This window comes from Lycorma delicatula, chromosome 4 (genome assembly GCF_047948215.1).
Source record: "Lycorma delicatula isolate Av1 chromosome 4, ASM4794821v1, whole genome shotgun sequence".
NCBI classification, from domain to species: Eukaryota; Metazoa; Arthropoda; class Insecta; order Hemiptera; family Fulgoridae; genus Lycorma; species Lycorma delicatula.
In genome coordinates, this window is record NC_134458.1 from 42295990 (window position 1) to 42317126 (window position 21137).

General features: G+C 30.0%; 1 long non-coding RNA gene across 1 annotated transcript in view; it reads left to right on the forward strand.

Moving 5' to 3' along the window:
* The first annotated feature begins 4107 nt into the window (after positions 1 to 4107).
* LOC142322907 (uncharacterized) overlaps positions 4108 to 21137 on the forward strand; it is a 119109-nt gene continuing 102079 nt past the window's right edge. Inside the window, exon 1 of the long non-coding RNA XR_012755958.1 lies at positions 4108 to 4154. This is a non-coding gene — a long non-coding RNA (uncharacterized LOC142322907). The remainder of the gene's footprint in view (positions 4155 to 21137) is intronic.

The following is a 21137-nucleotide window of genomic DNA, read 5'->3' on the forward strand; positions in this document are numbered from 1 at the left end:
AATCATAGATCTTCGGCTTTTAAATGGGATTTTTACTCTTCCGTTGCCATTTTATTTTCTTATTAACTACCTATTTTTTCCAATGGTGCAAGGGAAAGAGGATTGTTTTTTTATTTATTTTCTTTGCTTAACCAAATATGCAGTTGAATAATAAACCCGAAGAAATGAAGGTGATATTCAAACGTACAAATGACATCTTCATTCCGTTCACAATTTTAATTTCTGGTTATTTTCGATTAATTTTAATATTATTTATTTTTTCAAAGTTGTAATAAAAAATGTGTAGACAATATTAATTAATAATTAAATTCTATCGTTTTGCTTTTTAAATAATTTTAAAAAAGTATTTCTTGTTTTATTTCTCTTTCTCTCTCTCTCTTACACACGCGCGCGTGCACACACATTACTATCATGTACACTTACTACATAAACATATTTTATATACATTCATTTGTTTTATCATACTGTAAATGGAACTAGATGTATATTTTATTGGTTCATTCTTATTTTTGTTTTTTTTCTTTCTTTTTTCTCAAATAAATGTGATAAAATGAAATATAAAATCGGATAGTTATGTAAAATGCCAACACTTCTTGATAGATATTGGACCAACAGACAGAGAGAGAGTGAGAGAGAGAGAGAGAGAGAGAGAGAGAGAGAGAGAGAGAGAGAGAGAGAGAGAGAAAACTCTGTCAATTGAATTTATATTAGTTATTTTTGTTAATTTATGCATTAAAAAGTGTATTCTATTTATTGAAGTACTTATTCCTTGTTTACATAATCTTTTTTTCGTAATGTAATTTTTTTAACCAAGACGTCATAAAATATCAGGATTATTTTTTCTATCTCCTCATTAATTCTTCTGTCCTTTTTCGTTCCTTTAATAGAATTAATTTTCATTCTAATTTATTCATTACTTACTCATGTTTTTCATATAAAAAAAATCAATAGGGCTTTTAACACAACAGCATAAAATGTTTCATTTGTTTTTATTTCGATGGATTGTATATTCCTTATAACATTCTATTTGATTCATTTTTTCGGTTCTTTTATTTTATAGAAAACTTTAACCATGGCCTTGAAAAGGCCCAGAAAAACATTTCTGGAGCAGCACCACCACTAACTTAAGCTACGAGCCGCCCCTAGTCTCATTTCCTAAAAAAATACATCATGATTTGACTCAAGTAATCCATTAGTTCCGAATTCGTCCACCAGGGCTGTTATCGGTGTTGTTAAAATTGGATACATTTACTGGTGCGGAACTTGCTGTTTTGGTTTCACAATTTGCTGTCAGCAACTGCAGTTCAACGTAAGTTTTGTAGAGAGTACAGTAGGGACCCTCCTTACAGAAGTACAATTTACTCTTGGCACCAAACCTTCGTTGAAACAAGTTCTTTAAACTTACAAAATTACCAGGACGCTCGCGCGATTCTAAAGCTGCTGTGGAACAACTCGGAAAAAGCTTTGCATGTAGCCCGAAGAAATCAACTCGACGTACATCATGTGAGACTGGCATTCAACAAACGACTAATTGGCGTGTATTGCGTAAACGATTGCGCTTAAAGCCATACAAGCTAACTGTGGATCAACACATTATAGATGACGACAAAGTTGCTCGGCTGCAGTTTTGTGTAAATGATGGATACAATTGCTAACAACGATACATTTTTAAAGTAATTTTTAGTGATGAGTTAACGTTTCACGTCAGTGACAAGGTGAACTCTCATAACTGTTGAATACGGGGTAGCGAAAACCCTCATGAAACTTTGCAACACATTCGTGATAGCCCTAAGGTCAATGTTTTTTGTCCCCTGAGCAAACATAAACTGTACGGCCCATTCTTCTTCCAGCAGGCAACCTTAAATCGTATCGTTTATCTGGATATACTTCAACATATTCTAAATCCTCAGTTAGACGATAATGACCAAGGTGGATGTCATTACTATCAGCAAGACGGGGCACCACCTCACTACCTCCTAGAATCCGGAGGTTTTCTTGATACTCGCTTCCCAGGTCGGTGGATCGGCCATGAAGATCCAATTGCACGGTCACCTATCTCCCCAGATTTGACCCCGCTAGATTTTTTTCTTGTGGGGTTTCATTAAAGATCAGGTTCATGTACCATCTTTGTCTGCTGCTCTTGTCGAGCTAAGACTTCGAATTAACGCAGCAGCTGCAAAGGTAATGTCCGACTTGCTACAGTCTAGAATGAAACTGACTGCTGGGATGTTTGTCGCATTACAAATGAAAGCCATTCGAACCAAAGTGAATGTCGGGTGACTTGATGTGCTTTTCTATGAAATGAGACCTCAACCGAACCTGTAAGTTATCTCAATAAATTTTTATATATTTTTTAAGTTGATAAGTCCTTTTTGAATGACGCCGTACAGTGTTCAGCGTAAGAGCTATCCTAGCTGTTGCTTGTAATAGTTAGATTTTACTGCAGAATATGCAATTGTGTTGGTGTAGTAATGTACCGGGTGACTCAGTTTGTTAGTCCTCACTAAAATTTATATAATAGTTTATTGTCTATCGTGTTTTTGAAAACAGTGATATAATTTTAAATATACTGCCATGTAATTAATTCGTAAATAACTCGATTCATTACCTCGGCGGTAATTGAAAAATCAAACCGTTGGCTTGGATCAGAACTACGCTTAATCCAAAAAACTCGTTTTTTAAGAAGAGCTCAATTAGGCTACTTCTGCACGAAGGAAATTTTTTTTTATTTTATAGAATACTTCTTTTTTTTTTAGAAAAATAGTTTCTTTGCTGAATATTGGACTTAGAATAGTTCTGCACTCAAAAGGTATGCACCCAAAGAATATTTACACGGAATATCTCAAAATTGAAAATTTTAGACTTAGGATAGTTCTGATCCAAGCCAACGAATCGGATCATGAATCAAACCTAAAACATCAAAACATATAATTTGTCCGCCTCTCTTACGAGACATTATATTTCAACACCGCGCGGTTTGTTTACAACAGGATAGCTCTTAAAGTGATTCGAGTAAACATTTATTGCTGCACGTATAAACAAGACTGTATTAACGAAATCTATTACTCAAATTTATGTTCATTTCTTTCTGTTTAAGTTTAAGATAGTGATTTTTTTTCAAGCAATTCTGGAACATATTGTCGCTTTTTGGCCTACGGAATAAATATAAGTATTCAATGTTTGAAACATTATTATATGAGTTAAAGCTTTTATTAATTAGAGGATTTCGAAAGAATTTGAAAATCGCTACTGCGCTGGATCATGTTTATAATCAAAAATCAGGTTCTGAAAATATTTATTTTGGGTAAAAGATAATTTATCAGAAATATGTGGGCGTTAAAATTAAAAAAAACAAAAAAAACAAGAGGATTATAATAAAATACTAATTTGAAACAAAGTGAAACAGGTTTTGTAATGTTAAATTACGAAATTTCTATTACTGATAAGATTAGATGAAATAAGTTTTCGTTATGTCACATTAAGAAAGAAGAAACAAATGAAAGTTATTTTCTTCTATGATAAAATATTATCAATATTGAAGGTATAAATCGAAAAAAATTAATTCAAATATATGACAAAAATTTTGTCAATTTTTGGGAATGCTTACATAGTGTTTTATTTTCTCAAGAATTGTGAAAATTTACTTCTAAGAACGTTACAAAAAATTTAAAGATTTTTTTAATATGAATTAATGATATATGTAATTTTTTCTTTAAATTTTTTTTTTTTTTTTACAACTAGGTAAATTAATTTTAAATGATTAATTGCATGCCAAATTATAAAAAACAATTTTTTTTTACGCTAATTAGTACAAAAAAGTCATAAAGTCGTAAAGTATTAAAGAGGAAAAAACTAGTATAAGTAAAAAAATAAAAAAAATATTTAAGCATAGCTGTTTACCGTACATTGAGTGCGCATAAAACTATTTAACAAATTTTTTTCCCGAATTTCAGGAAGTTATTTAGAAATTAAATCAGATAATAAAAATGCAAAAAACAACAGTGGGATAAATAGTTTTCTTTTAATTTATCAGGCGTTGTTTTCAGTGACGTGATGTAAGCACTTCGCACTTCAACCACCGATTAGTTAATAATAGATTGTTCAGTAGCTGAAGTGGCAAATACAAGTTCGCCTTATTCTAATTGGTAATAATTGTAAGTGATTTTATATTATTTAAAAATTATTTTATTATAATTCGTTAAAATATTTAAACGCATAAAAATATTTTAGTCGTTTAGAATTATGCAATTTTTAAGAATAGATTTGTATATAAATCAATTAATTTTATCATCGTATTTAATTATCGTTAAAAATAATTAAAATCGGGATCAGCTGATTATTTTTTTTTGTGATTGATAATTAATTAACTACATAAGTTCGAAGCTTGTATATGGGAATGGAATTACGTAGCTTATGAAGAAATGCCGTGCCTGAACGGGATTTTAACCTGGAACCTTCCGGTTGGAAGGTTGAGACCCTACCATTCTGCCACGGAGTTCGGCGTGGTAATCGATTTTATCTCTTTATCGATCTTGATAATGATATTCAGATAATTATAAAGTAAACGAATACTTGTGAAAGAAATTTTCTCAAAAAGAATGAAATCTGTCACTGCAATCGTAAAAATGTTATTAGTATAATTTTAATATATAATTAAACTTATTAAAAATGGTAAATTACTCAATTTAAAATTAATGGAATTTTTTCTTTGAAATTACTTTTCTGAAGTAATTATTAAAATCTTTTTCAGTAGAGTTTCCTTTAGAACTAACTATTGATCTAATTATTTCAGCAAACACAAATAATTTCATGGACTTTATGTAGTTTTTCAAACGTTTTATTGTTATTACTTTATAAAATATTCGATATGTATGTTCAGCGATAGGTTAATTAAACGCCAAGTTACATATTTAAAAAAAATTAAATCTAGTAATGAAATATGTGATAATTTATACAATTTTCTTCATCATTCTAACGTCAGAAGCTTTAAAATAATACTTATCTAGTCACTACACTAGACGGGCTGTTTTCTTATAGAAAATGGTGTTTTTCCAAATTATTTGTGTTTAGGTAGATATTTAATGAAAAATGAATTGTATAGAATCCAGTAAGTGAAAAATAAAAACCTTTTTTTAGAAACATTTTCAGAAACTATGATTAAAATTAGACTGGTATTTTTCAACTTAAAATCTTTTTTCATTACGGATAACATAATTGTTTTACGCAATAGTTATTTTAAATGCTATAAAACTGTTTATGTATATATATATATATATATATATATATATATATATATATATGTGTAAAAATTTTTGTGTTTGTGTGCGTGCGTTACTATATGTAGTTCTTCGAACTAATTTTTTTTTATAATTTAAAAATATGATTGAAAGTAGTTTACGTTATTTTTGTAAATAATATATTTTAACATGCAATCGCATCGTATATTTCATTTTATTGGCAGATCGTGTATGCATGTGTGCGTATGTATCGTGTGAAGTATGGAAATATAATATTTTGTATTGTAGAATAATTCTTTGAGTTCATGTTTACCAATAAGAAGCTGTTTAAGATTTTATATAAAATATATTTAACCTTCGTTTTTAGTAAGGTTTTTTACTTTTTATTTATATGGATGCTTAACATCCGGATGTAAAATTGATATTTGTTTTTCTGTAATGTTTATTATAATTTATTAATTTTTAATAACATTAATATACTAAATTACGTTTAAACTAAAGTTTTTCTTCCGTTTTTTGTTCATACACGAAGAATTTGGAAATTAAACGTGTTTTTATTATGAACTTTAAACACTTGTATAAACCTGGAAAAATAGCAGCATATAAATTACATCTAATTTTTTCAATGCCTATTTGAGCTATTAAAGCTTGATTTTTTCCTTAAATCCTTTATAATCGAGCAAATCAAAATACCTTTGTTGGCATCGTCCTCCCTATTTTAAAAAAATAGTTTTTTCTTTTCAGCGACTGAATTTTTCACGGGTTGTCAAGGAATGGTCCATGTTTATCCATATTTCTGGTAATCTCGGAGAAACGTGTAGGATGAGACTAGGCATAAAATTACAAACAAAAGAGTTGTTCCATCTTTCTGCCATGATTAAGTCATTTCCTATATTTTATTGCTCAAAAATTATTATTTTATTTCTACTACTCTTTATTAATAAATATTTCTACCTGAGAGAGGCCCTCAAATCGATTTAGGTACCTCCTGAAGAAATGCGTAGCGAATTGTTAGCCGCTATTCGATTAGACCTAAATACCCGTATTAAAAACCATTTTGTGACCGATTTCGATATCAATCCTCTCAGCCACTGTAAATATTTTTGTATTACTTTATTTTCTTTCGACAGTTTTTTCAAACATGTTAAACAGCGGCCAAAGACATCGGCATTCAGCCAATTTTTTTTTGTATCGGAATAGAATTACGAAATACGAGCTTAAGGAACGCTACATAGAGTGATAAAATAAGTTGTAAAAACTCTAAAAACGTAATTACTAAGAACGTAAAGCGGTAATTGAATAGTCTTGTTGATAGTCTTTAAAAACAAATCTCAGCAGATTTAATAATACAGCCTATTCTTATGGAAAAGACTCGAATGAGGTTATTTTTATAGTTTGGATTACAATAAGTTATCGCACGGATTTTTTGATGTCGACTGGTGGTGCTTACATTATATTTAGTAAGCGGTTCCCGAATAATAATGCGTCATACTCTTAGTTTTTGAGTACTCTATACGGCATCACATAGGAAATTTAATCTGGGTAACGATTTGTTTATGATAAGTAAGTTGTTTTTTGGTTTTGTGAGCGAATAAGTCTATTAATCACAATATAATTATTTTAATAATTTTAATCTTCTGTTTGAACTAGAATCTTTTACTCTACGAGTAGATTTGATTTTATTTGTTTTATATTTTATTATAAATGTTATTACACTCTCATTTACTTTACTCTAAGTTGAAAGTTGAAACTATTTTCGTTGTATCATAATTGTTTATGACGATAGACGCTAATCGTTTTGCGTTAATGTTTTTTTTTTCTTTTACTTATAAAGAATCTCGCGTGTATGCATATTTATGTGTTATAAAATTGCTTACCTGTCGATTTTTCAAAAACTCATTCGAATTTGTAGTTACTCGTCCCACAGATTCTAAAACCAGATGTTGTTTTATTGTTGTATATTCTTCTGCTTTAATGTTTATCGATTCCACTGTCTTAATAGTGGTTAAAATTTGCTCTATATGATTTTGATGCGTGTTATTTTCATTAGAACCGTTCATATTTGTATTGTATTCGGGCAGTAATAACTTAGGAAAAGCATGATGTTTGAAGTAATTTTTTAATCTTTCCAAACGGTCCATTTGTATGGTTAGTACTTGAATGGCAGCTGGAAGATATGAATCTGTGAATTTCGGTTTTTGATTCAGCAAAATTCCTGAAGTCTAAAACAAAATGAAAATATCGATTAAAATTTGTCATTATTTAAGCCTATATATTATTTCTAAGTACATGTAGTAATTCCGACAATTATTATACAGTATATGTTCTTATATGTTACTATACTGGTGGCGGGTTTTCTGTTTATTTAATAATTAATGATGGCAGGCTAACAGAAGTGTTCTACTCGTATTTTTATTCATATCGGTTGTGTACTCGTGGTGAAAATTTCCACGAGTATGTATGAAACACACAGACACACACACACACATACACACAATCTTATTAAATACATACATTATTTTCAAATAAATTATACTTTGTAACAATATAATGCGATATTCTAATTCTATTATCATTACTTTTACAATAATAATGTAAAATATTACGCATTAAAATTTAAACATCCATTAAAACTGATTACAGTAGTAGTAAAAAAAAGATAACTTAATGGAGCGAGAAAATACATTCTACACTTTATAGTCATATAAGGACCGTTTTTCTTTTACACATGGATCAATAAGTCACGTTGATTTATTCTTTTTAGAAAAGAAAAGTACTTGAACAGGACTGGTTTTTATATTAAACGCTTCCACTTGTCTTGGTGAATGTGCTTTAATGGATTTTATACACACTTTTCGACTTTTAAACATATGTATTGTAAAATACAAATATATATATATATATAATGTAACAGTAAATGGACAGGATGGCAAATTTAATAGTAAATTTGTTAATATTTTGTAAGTTTCTGTTTGTGTGTACGTATTTATGTTAATATTTTTTATAAAAAAAATAAATATGATACAAAAATTAAAAAGTAAAGTTATAATACATTACACGAAAAATTAATTGTTAATACGAGGGACGGCTGAAATGTAATACGCACTGGAACGTAACAGGAAAACAAAATATCGCACAAAGCGAAACATGTTGCTATGTAGTAATTTCATTCCTCTACTATTAAAATTCCAAAACTCGTTGACCCACGCGCTCTTACTTTCCGTCAATTTTTTCGCCAGGTTCGAATACGCCTGCTAAATAAACGCGTCTCAAACAACATGCAGTGATTGAATTTTTAATAACGGAAAAAGTGAATGCTAGTGACATTCATTGTCGTCTAAAAGCAGTTTATGATAATGAAACTGTTGATCGAAGTACTATGAGTAGGTGCACAATAGATTTTCGTGATCAGAAGCTGGTAAAGCAAATATTAAGGATGAACTTCGCCCAGTCTCTGCGACCGTTCAAAAGCACCAAAAGGATATGGAAATATTTGTTTCTAAAACACATACTAAAACACCTCAGGAGATGTGTGTGTCCTTCAAACAATCCACGATGATGCTCGGCCACACATATCGCGTGCAACCGCCGAGACTGTTGTGAAGTTGACATTTTAACCTCTTCAACATCCTTCATACTCATCAGTTTGGCAACCTGCGATTTTCATTTCGTTTTACAATTATAGAGGGATATTAAGGTGTTTATTTTACCACCGATAATGAACTAAAGGACATAGTAAAGTCGTAGATCAAGGAAAGACCGCCACCATTTTATATTTGCGGACTGAGGAAACTGGTTCACCATTGGAAGAAATGCGTAGCTATAAATTGTATATTACAAACAAAACGTAGTTTTATTACATATTTGTTTCATTCGAATATTTATTTTCGTTTGAGAGTTTTAAGCGACTGTGCATTATATTTCAGCCACCCCTTCTACAATATTTATGGAGCATAATTTTGTCAAAACGTATTTTTTCCTTCAGATCTATAGCACGACCGCGTTATCTAGTTTATTAGTAGAAGGGGGAAGGCAAAGCAGCAGCAACATACAAAGCGTCATAATGAAAATAGTGATTACATTTCAAATCGCTGTCAATAATAATATCATACGACAAGAGCATATAATGACTTTAATTTAGGAATGAACAGCTACGCTTGTGAAATATAAGCTGATCTCTTCACTTGTTTAAGTTTGTCCAGAGTACTAGAAATCGCAGCCGATTAATAAGATGGCAGGTAAAAGTAAAACTTTATTTATTTTTACGGTGAATTATCTGAAGTTGAAACACGGTTATCAAAACTTAAAGTATCTCTTTATAAAAGCAGTGACCAATTGATGCAGTTATTTTAAATTATTAATTTATAAATAATTCTCTCTTTCCTCTTATGACTTGCAGGTTATTCATATTAATGAAGTACAATAACTTTGTTAAACGACTAATAAATCCGTAAATTTTATTATCGAAACTTGTAGAGAATTTAATTATGAGAAAAATAATTTTATAAAGTCTAAAAAAAAATCAATTTTTATTACTAAAAAAACAATACTGAAAAATTTTATGAATTTAAAAAAAATTAAAAACAGTTGTTTTTAGTGCAATAAATTTAGACTTTTGACGAATTAAAATATTTTTAATTTACTTAAAAAAAAATACTGACTGTGGTTTATACTGTATTAATTTACAGTAAATGTTTGAAAATTCCACCATTTACATCGATGCACTTTTCAACTCGTTTCCTTAAATTTTCTGTCGCTTACCTAATATTATGCTTGCGTTCCTTGATGAGGACAGTAGTATTGAGAATGCGAGCGATCAGTTCACCACTTGTGTCTACTTATTCACACGCACTATCTACAGGCTTATGCTTATATACTATCTAAAGGCTTATATACATTACATTAGATCCACCCCTATAAGCAGCAATCTAAGAGAGTAAGGTCCGGTGATCCAGGTGGCTGATTTACCGGTCCTCTATGTCCAATCTATTTACTAATAAATCTTTCATCTAAGAATTGTCTTACTTCATTCGTAAAATGTGTTGGTGCTCCATCTAGTTGATAGTACATTTCAATTGTTTCGCCAGTAGAAATGTTTGAGCGCTGTAAGAAATTCATTGTTTAAAAATTCCACATTATTTCTCTCTGTGACACGTTATTCTAGTATAATCCTGTTAATCGGTTGCCGATCATGTCACTCCTAACGTTCACCAAAAATCGTTGCCGGAAATTTGATGCAACTACATCATGTGGGTTTTCTTCAGACCACCGATGGGAATTCCACGTGTTGTCTATACCATTACGGGTAAAAGCAGTTTTGTCTGAAGATAGTATGAACAGAATCAAGTGGTTATTATTGTTAACCCATTGAGAAAACTGCAGTAGTTTCATGTTCACGAAGTGAACATGAAAATGATACATTCCATGAGCGTGTAATGTCCTCCGTACTGTACTTTGTGAAATGCTGAGTCGTATAGAAATTCTTCATATTCTAGTTGCAGGACTAAACTGTACTATCTGAAGTATGTTTTATCTTTCATCACCGTGTACCGGTTGACGTTCAGATGAAATGTTTCAGTTGGTAAATGTATTATTCTCACGAAGATTATTAAACATTCTACAAAATACTTAACAGTTTGGTACTACTCGTCCAGGATACCTACGTCGGTATTCTTCCACCGCAGCTGGAGCACTTCAATCGCAAAAACCGTATACAAAAATCATATCGGCATATTCTGCATGAGTGAAGAAATGTGGCGGGATTTTTCAAAACAAAAAGTTCAAAATGGAATTTAACTTTCTTAAATTCAGATTCAGTTGGAAACATTTAGGTACAATTTAATGTATAAATAACACAAAAACCGTACATAAGTTGTTCTCAAAAATTATTAAAGACAATCAAAATTATTTCAAAAATAACTAAACCATATAACGTTTATAATTAATACGTAACCCCAGTTTTATGACAGCAATGAGTAGTATTCAAATTAATTTCGAAGCGTACAGTTAATGTTGCAAACTTAATTTATTAAAAGTTCAAATTTATTGTACTAAACACAGCTGTTTTTAATTTTTACAGGTTCATAACATTTTTTAGTTAAGTTTTGTCTTTAATAATAAAGTCGATTTGCTTTTGTTTTTCATAAACTTTATTACACCCATTTTTTTCAAAATTCTCTACAAGTTTTAATAATAAATATATACATTTATTAACAAAGTTATTATACTTCAAACTAAAAAAAAAAGTTTTTTTTCACCAAATTATACGTTGTATATCATGAAAACTACAGGAGATACAGTTCTAGGACCTATTATATTCTATTTTTCACGTCAAAAAACATAAGAAACCGTCAAGTTTACCCCTAATATACTGAAATTTCACCGAGGGAACTAAGATCCGGGCGAAATTTTTCGCTAGTCGTAATTCGATAACAAAGCGTTTTCGGACGTATGTTTGTAAAACTTTTTTTTTACTTCAAGCTCTAAAATCAGTTCTAAAATTATTTTCCTTTCCTCCTGAATCAATCTGTATACTATTTTTCTTTAAATTATATAGTTTTCTGAATTATTAATCTCATTTAATCTTTATTTACAGACTTTGATTAGTATAATTACATTGTAAACTTCCAATCAATATTTGAACATTTTCTACTCCCTTGACCCTTAACGCAGATTCGCCTTATTGGGGGAATAATTTCCGGCCAATTAACGCAGAGCTGCTTAGTTTAGTAGGGTAATTATCTAAAAGCTTAATTTAGTATTTACGTATTTTTATCTAATTAGATTTTTAAAGGTAATTTTAATTATTAATTAAGAAATAGTATCAAGACGGCAAACTATGGACATAAATAAACGAATAGTGTACATTATTCGTACATTTTTTATTGTAATTTAATAAAGTTATAAATGTTTTGTAATTCATATTTTTTTAGTTTTTAAAAATATTTTTTCATTACTTTTATTTATCCTTTTTTATTTTAATAATTTTCTTAATCTTATCTGTGTTTGTGTATAGACTTAATTGCTTTTTGTATTAAGATTTTGGAAGTAATTATAAATAAAAAAATTAATTTTCTGCTGAATGACAGAAAAATTGAAAGTAATTATACTCAAACATTTTACTATGTTTTCTCAAAGACTTTTAAAGGACCATCAATTACATAAGATCAGAAAAGAAACAGTAATAAATATCATAACTTAAAGCAGGAAGCCTTCGAAAAAAGAAAATTCTAGTAAAATATTCAAAATTTAGTTTATCTTAATCACATTCTTCTTTAGATTTTTTCACATTATTTTTTCTTTTAACTCCAATTTTTGTTTTATTAAGAATGAGAGGATTCTGGTAGAGTTTTTACGGGCAGATTTCGTTTTTGATTCGTCTACTAGAGGAAATAAATACGGTAATTTTTAGTGTGTGAAAAATGCTTTCTTGACCGGAAAGAAATTTTTCGGATGAAAGAGAAGCTGCCGTTCTCACTTCCATGTTCTTTTCTCATGTGCGGGAAAAGTACTCATTTTTAAGTGTGTATCTTGAAATTAGTACCAGAAAAATAAATTTTATTACTTTGATACTATCTTCTTTTATTACAAATATTAAAGTGAAATTGCCTTAATAAAATGCTATAAAGCTATACTTAAATTTACTCTAAAAAGAATTGTTACATAAAAATACAATAAAATTCTTGTGTGTAAACACAACAAAAGAACATATCAGAGAAAGAATAAAAAAAACTTTTTATGAGGATATAATACGCTCTGAAATGGCAGACGTGGTTATGTTATAATATTTAAAAAAAACAGCAAACTGGTTTTAGTTTTTTACATCTACTAAGTTTTTATAATAAACACTTTAAATCATACTCCTGGGTTTGCTCAATACCGAGAGATAAGTCTTGAAAAATTCTCTTAAAAGCCAGAAGATGAAAAAATAGCTCTAAAATGGGCATTGGAGTCCAAATAAAATCATATACATTTAACTAAATTACATCCTAGATCTGCTGCATCACTACAGGTCGAGATGCGGTGTTTTAATGGTAATGGTCATTTACGATGATATTAGTTGCTAAGTAAGCCAATAGGTAGGAATTAAACCTTAAAACTATTTATTAATATCAAAAAATAATGTTATAAAACATTTACTGAGAAAATTGCTCAAGCGGTCTCTTCCAAATTATAACTCCCCATGTTTGTAAAACATCTAATTAGAAATCTACCAATAATATGTGAGGTTTAAACCGGATTAAATTGAGTATAATATGTTTTTATAATTGTTATAAAAACTTAGCTGATTTCTTATAATTCTTAGCCGTATTTTTCACAATTAACACAGAAAATTAAAAAAATTACATCTTAAATTTTTATTGAATTATCTTCATTTTAACAAAAATACGCATTATAATTTGTAAAAGAATTGCTTTACTAACAAGTAGTTACATCACTGAAGGACGGAACTATATGGTAGACTGAAAGGAGTGTTAAAAACACTACTTTTAATTCTCATAAAGATAAATCATAACTCCAAGCTGAAAAAAAATCTTTTATCATAAGCTTTTATTTAACCTGCTTTAGTTATAATCAAATCTTGCAACTGCTATATCTTTTGATCTATCGTATGAAAATCAATGAAATTTGGTAAACTTATGTAACTTCGATGACAGTACAATACTATGGTGTTAGAATGTGAATATGACCCACCTCCACCCTCCACGCGCTACCACTACGCTAACTAAATTCATGCATGTTGCTTAAAATTCTCATTAACTATCGTATGAAAATCAATGAAATTTGATACACGTAATGTAACTTCGATGTGTGAAAATAAATATTTTTATTTTTTTTTTTAGTCTTAATAAACAAACTAACTTGAACAAACAATAATATTCAGATATAAATATTATTAAGAATATTTGTTTTTATATAAAAAGTTTATTGTTCATTAAGACTAAAAAGTAAAAAATACAAAAAAAAAAATTACAAAAATATATTTGATTACATATGAAAAATTATTTTTTAAAAAAGCTTTTATTTAACCAATATTAATATTAACATTAATAAAAAAAGGAAACAAATTAGAAAACCCCTCTAAAAAGTAAAAAATAAGAATTAAATCAAATTGAGAACTTTAATATATTAACAAATATAATATAATATAATATATTAACAAAAAAAAAATATATATGTATATATAATATATTAACAAATATAAAAATGCACTGAAAAGTAAAAAAATAAATTATATAAATATCTAATAAATAAATGTAATAATTATTAAATTTTAAAATTAAAAGTAATGAAAATATTTAGTTAAATATAGTATTAATTGATGATTTTATATTTAAAATGTCGGTTTGTAGTTCTTATTTGAATCATTATAATGACTGAATGATTATTACTGCATGAACGTTGTATTGTATTTGATTATTATCTTACAAGCCAGTGTCGTATATAACTGTGCCTTTGAAAGGTTATACAGAAACAGGTACAACACGTAAACAAAGGTGAATTTTATTATAATTCCCGCCTGCACCTCTAGCGGAAGAGTACAAGGGGTAATACTGTTACTTCTCTATTAATATTGCTTTATTCTGCAACAAAATACGTAGAATGGAACGGGTTTCTGGAAACACGGTGCATTCAAATTTATAGTTTTATTCATTTCAAATGAATTTCCTTCGCGCTTTTCATTCACGTTTCAGTACTCAATTCAAACTTTCAAACTTGTATACATGTCACATCTCAGTTACAGGCTCCTCTTCTTTTTTTTTAAACTACCTTTTGTTTAAAAGTTATGTTTAAAAAAAAAGAACAAAAAAATGGTTTATTTATATTTTCTGAGAAATTAAAAGTTGTGAAAGAAACTGAAATTTTCGGTAACCTAACAGCCAGTAAAAAATATGACATCGATGAGTCTTGTATTCGAGAATGGCGAAGTAAAAGGATTTATTGGTTGGCGCCTCTTCAAAAGACCATCGTTCTGTGAACCGAAATCCAAAAAAATTACCCAAATTAGTGCAAGATCTTTGTTTATTAGAAAATTAAGGGAAAAGTGTTTTGCAGTTTTTACAGAGATGTACATTACAAAAGTGAAACAAATAGCTTTAGAAAATAATATTGAGAATTTTACAGTTAGCAGAGGTTGGTTTCAAAATTTTACGTATAGATCTGGTTTGATTATAAGAAAACGAACCACTATTTGTCAGAGATGCCAGATACATACGAAGAAAAACTTACAGAATTTCAGAGATGTCTTATTGGCTTACTCAAAAAATTCAGTTTCGAATATCACAAATAGGTAACGCTTATCAAGCAGAGCTGTAGCTCTAGAAAGGAAAGTATTGTAATCGGTCCAAATTCGGCATTTGGGGTTTTCACCGGATCTTGGCGTTTTGACACCTAAGGAATCCAAAAAACCGGATGGAAATTTTCCGGATTTTAATATTCATATGTACGTGTGTTCGGTGTTGGCCTCTAAATAATCTTATATCACCAGAACTACTGAACCGATTTCGACCAAAGTTGGTCAGATTATGTCTATATATGGGGCATTGATGTCGTTACATTTTCAACTTAAAAGGTCAACGGAGGAAGACCTGTAGAGCAGGGTCACCCTCAGTATCTCGAGATTTCGCCTAATTAAGGCCATATGTTCTTAGGCACATTTGTTAAAAATTAAACCAAAAGAAATTTTTCTAATTGTTTGTTTTGTTGTTTCATTTGAACAACTCAAATTTTTTCTATGTAATTTGGAAAATTACATTAGTTAATGCCGACCGTCGACGCTAATACTGCCACACCCGCGCGAATTAGATACGGTTTACGCACGCGCTTTAGTTAGAGTCATTGAATTAAATAAACGAAAAATATTATATTTAAATAAAATGATAAATATTTTAAATTACATTGTGTGTGTAAGCCGTGCATCAGAAACAAGTGTGTTTTCAGATTTTTTTTTACTAATACCATGTCTTCATTTATCGAGGTATCTAACTGTAAATGAGTATATATTCTAAATTTCTTTTCTTTCTCGTTAATCTTAAAAGTAGCCTGCGGGTCTTATGCGGTGGCGAGGCTTATGTAGATAAATACAGTTTTTATTGTAGTTTTTTAAAGATGTATATTTGCTACTTAAATTAAATTATTTCAATAAACTATAAAAAAATAAACATACGATTAAAAAAAATGCACGTTTCTTACTTGCAGCAGGATATAATTCCAATTGAAACTGCGTGTAGTTATGTGAAAGATGTTTATTCTAAACATCTTTAAAATTTCTTCTCATTAAAATTTCTAATGAACTGCGAAGGTAACCCCAAAATATCTTTATCTATTCACATTTCAGTAAATTCGTTATATTCAAGTCATATTAAAATTGTTTAATATTTAACATTATAATGCAACGCAGTTACCAATTTCAGTTCATAAACTTAAAATTTAGCGACTGAATGTAAAGATGAATTAATGTTAACGAGGTCATCAAGGAATATATTATGTAACATATCTGTGAATTCATTAACTTGATTTTTGGAAAGTTATTAAATAAATTATTGACTGTAAATAGATTTGTTTTAGAATTGTAAAATGGTTTTTAATGTATTTCCTGTGGATAATAGAATAAAAATCTATTGTAATATAAATATAAACAATTTAAATAATGAAATCGCTTATTAAATTTCAATATAAATTGTTCTAATAACTTTCATATTTTTATGATTTAACATTTCGTAATGTGATAATTTTTTACAAACTTTGAATACACAAAAATTAGACATTAACTAAAAAAAAAAAAAAATAAAATTAGACATTACACTGAAACTCCAGTGTAAAAATATGCCCGAACTGAACGGTACTGAATTGGTACTAAAAATAAATATCTATTTTAATTTTAAAATAGATAGATAGAGTTGCCTTTGTAAACAAAGGCAATTTTCTTTATTACATTCAATTTATGAAAATAATTAGTTTATAAGGTAAATTAAAAGAAAACTATTAAAATCTAAAAATTATTATTATAACGGAAAAGCAATTCTAAAAACCGGAAATATTATTGTTATACGCTTTTGTTTATTCGAATTGTTCCTCCGGGTTAGATATTCCAATCAATTTTTCCTCTTTCAATTATCCAACTGATTTAAATATTCGTTGGTTCCCGGCGGAAATAGGGGAATTGTGATTTAAAAATAAGTTTTATTATCGTTTTATTTTATTTGTTAGCATTAATTTTTTCAAATTAACCTAATGTTTAAAACTTAGGTTTTCATTATTAAAAAATTGTTGTAAACTAATGTAAAATTTAAAACATAATAATAAATCCTAACAAAAGAACACAACAGAAAGAACATCATAACAAAAGAACAGAATATTTACTGGGAGTGATGTTTTGTAACACCATATATTTGTTAAATTATTCGAGCTTATAATGAAGTACATATTTTATAAAAAAAAAAAAAAAAAAAAAAATATATATATATATATATATATATATATAAATAAATATATATATATATATATATAAATAAAGTTTTATTTTAACTCCACTAGAACGTAAAATATTTTCCAACAATCTAAATGAAAAAAATAAAATCAAGGTGAGATATTCATTATGAAAGCTCTTAATGGTTAAACAAATCATAAAATCATCATAAAAAGATTAACAATTAAAATTTGGTGAAAAAATGAATGGAAAAGCCTTTCTTATCGTTTGTAATGATGAGCGTTCCACGTGTCAAAAATCTTTGCCAACCGTTAAAAATCCGAACGATAATTTCGTGCATGTTTCATATTTACATGTATGTATTTCTGGATTTCATAAAAATAAAATCGATCTACGTACGTTTCCATTATGAAATTTTAGTAAAATGTAAAATTATGGTAGCAGCTGAATAATTTTTAGTGTATTCATTGTTCGTTTATTAACTTTTATAGATTCTTATCGTTCTATGAAATGTAACATGTGTATGTATATATTTTTAATTAAAATTTTTCAAGAATCTTTAATTTATTTTTGTTATTTTTTAAATTAATTAGTTTTTTTAATATTATTCCTAGAAAAATACACAGAAAATTTAATTTCAACATTATTATTAAGGACTACTTTTTAATATTACTCTTTTTTTTAATTTTTCATTATCTTAAAACTAATAATTTAGAATATTTTTATTATTTTAATATGAGAGCTGTTGCCTTCATATGAAAAAAACTTGTTTTATCATTTATTAATATTAATTTCCGAAGGCGGTGTATATTAAAGAAGTTTTTTTTTTTTTTTTTTGAGGGTTTTAGGGGCATCGACTACTTTGGTCATTAGCCCCATCCCACTTCAAAAAAAAAAAAAAAATAAAAAAAAAGGTTTAATTATTCACATTTCTATGAATCAAAAATGTTCAAAAATTTACGTTCTTCTAACTTCGAATCCAGAATATTGCTTTCTAGGCTTTCGTTTCGGCCATCCTTTCTTGCACCGTTTCTCCATTCTTCTGACGGCCTCAACCTCTGATGACAGCGTATCTGAGGCCTCAGACATGGCATCGTCTTCCTCTCTTTCGGATGCCACTGACGTTCTGCGGCTGACGTCAGTTGATGAAAGTTTCGTCGGTGCTGTTAGCATCTTTGCTAGGGAATCTAAGCTAATAAGCGATGCAGTCTCCGCGGCGGATGAGCTGGACTCTATCTCTACTGCAGTACTGGGTTCAGCTGAAATAGATGCTCTCACCGAAGCTGATCTTTGCGCTTTTGGAGGCTCTATTGGTACAGGTTTTATTTCATCTGCGTCTGGTGCTTTTTCTATAATAACTTGCACCTCCATTTCCGCAGATTCAGATTTTCTTGTCACAATTTCTTTAAACTTGTGACTAGACGACGGAGTGATCCGTTTCTCTTTGCTTGATAAGTCAAGATTTTTTATTCTTACTTCAGTTGGTGGCTTAATAATCGCAGGTTTAGCTGGTGATTTAAACTGTTCTGGTGCGTCCCTGATGTCAACGGCGTCAGTCCGGGGATGAGCCTTCTCATCTTTACTTTGTTTTCTCTGATGAGTCGACTCAATCTTTGAATCAATGTTTCTTTCAATCATTGTCGCAAGAATTGGTGCCATCGTGTTAAGCAACTGCTCCACATTAATTTTAGATGTGGAAGGGGCAGCCGCTGCTTCTGCGTAAGAAGTCGATGGTCGTGGTGTACGTTGATTAACAATCTTCTTCGCTTCAGGATAACTGACCTTCTGAAGCGTTTTAACTTCCTGAATCGGTGTTTCTAATTTATATGTAGGGCAGTTTCTTGAACGACAATTGTGATGCCCTTTACAGTTAACGCAGGTTGGAGGGTCTTTACATGGGTCCCCCTCATGTGTTTTCTCTCCACATATGCATATTTCCTGCGCTTCACATCTAACTGCTGTGTGTCCGAATCGTTGACACTTAAAACATCTCATCGGCTGCGGAATAAATGCTCGTACATCAAGCCGATGGATGCCAGCTCGTACCTTTTCAGGAAGATTCGGGCTATTAAATGTTAAAACATGCGAGGCCGAAGGAACAACTTCACAATTTCTTCGCATGGTTAGTCTGCGACACTGAGTCACTCCCGGACTCGACATTTCTTGTACAATTTCTTCTTCTGTACAATTAAGAAGATCGCGACAAACAACAACTCCTCTGGATGAGTTCAGTGTGCTATGCGGTTGAACAGAAACCGCAAATTCACCGATCTTCTTCAACGGCTGGACTTTCTGGCTTTGCACGTCGTTGATAGTTTCGACGTGCAATCCATTAAAAGTCTTTCGAATTTCTTTAACGGGACCACCAGCACAATTTGTAATTTCTCTTGCGATTAAGAATGGACTAACTATTTGGAAGTTTCCATTCTCCTTTGTAATAATTAAAAATCTTGGCTTAGGTACACTATAACCAAATAAGCTTTTACGTAAGTCTTTACTGATTCTATCAGCATCTTTCTTGATTTTGTCACACTCTTTGCTCTTTTTCCTCTTCGCTTGTGGCGAATCGGAGGATTCTAAACGAGGGTGTTTACGTGCACCCTCTGCCACGTTTGATTGTTCAATATTCATGAACGGTTGATCCCTTCTGTAGCAAGGCTAGCCGCCGGGGTACACCCCCACTTCAGGGCTACTAACCTTGGAGGTCCGATCCGGTACTCCGGTGGAACCGGCATATGTCCTGGCAGAGAGCGGATGCGCAGTCTCTGCACTGACTCCAGGCTCCTACTCACCGAAGCTTTCAGAGCTCCCATGCACCGACATACATAGGCACCATTGCTACATGTTTGCCATCGCAGGGACAACGGAACGGTCTCCGTTACACCTGCAATAACATTGACCCTGGCCGCCACATCACCAGCTCTAAGAGTGGTATGAGTCCATTTCCAAAATCGTTTATTATTCCATTTCCTGGACGTTCCCTGGACGTGGAACATAGATGTTGTGTTCCGGACGTGGGGATTATCTACCTCAGGGCAAAAAAAAGAAGTTATTAAAAATTATTTAAATTAAAACTTAACTCGGCTTTGTATTCCTCTGTAGCAATATTGAATAAAATAAGATCTCTAATAAGAAATAAATTAATGTTACGATTCCTCAGTACATACTATTCGTACGAAGCACGGCTGGAAGAAATAATTTATTTAATAATTTAATTATAAAAATAACAGTTAAAGGCTCTGTTGATTACAAAATAATAATCATACATGTGAATTATTGAAATTAAATTTTATTTAATGATAAATAACTTTAATTAAACGTAACTTACCGTAGCGAGTGAAATATTGATTTCCATTTTATTTCAAAACGTTATACTAACAACAGAACTAAAGAACAGTCAAATATCGGAATTTTATCTTTTCAGTAAATAATCGGCTCATTAAGAAACTTTGAAGATCTTATTCGTATAC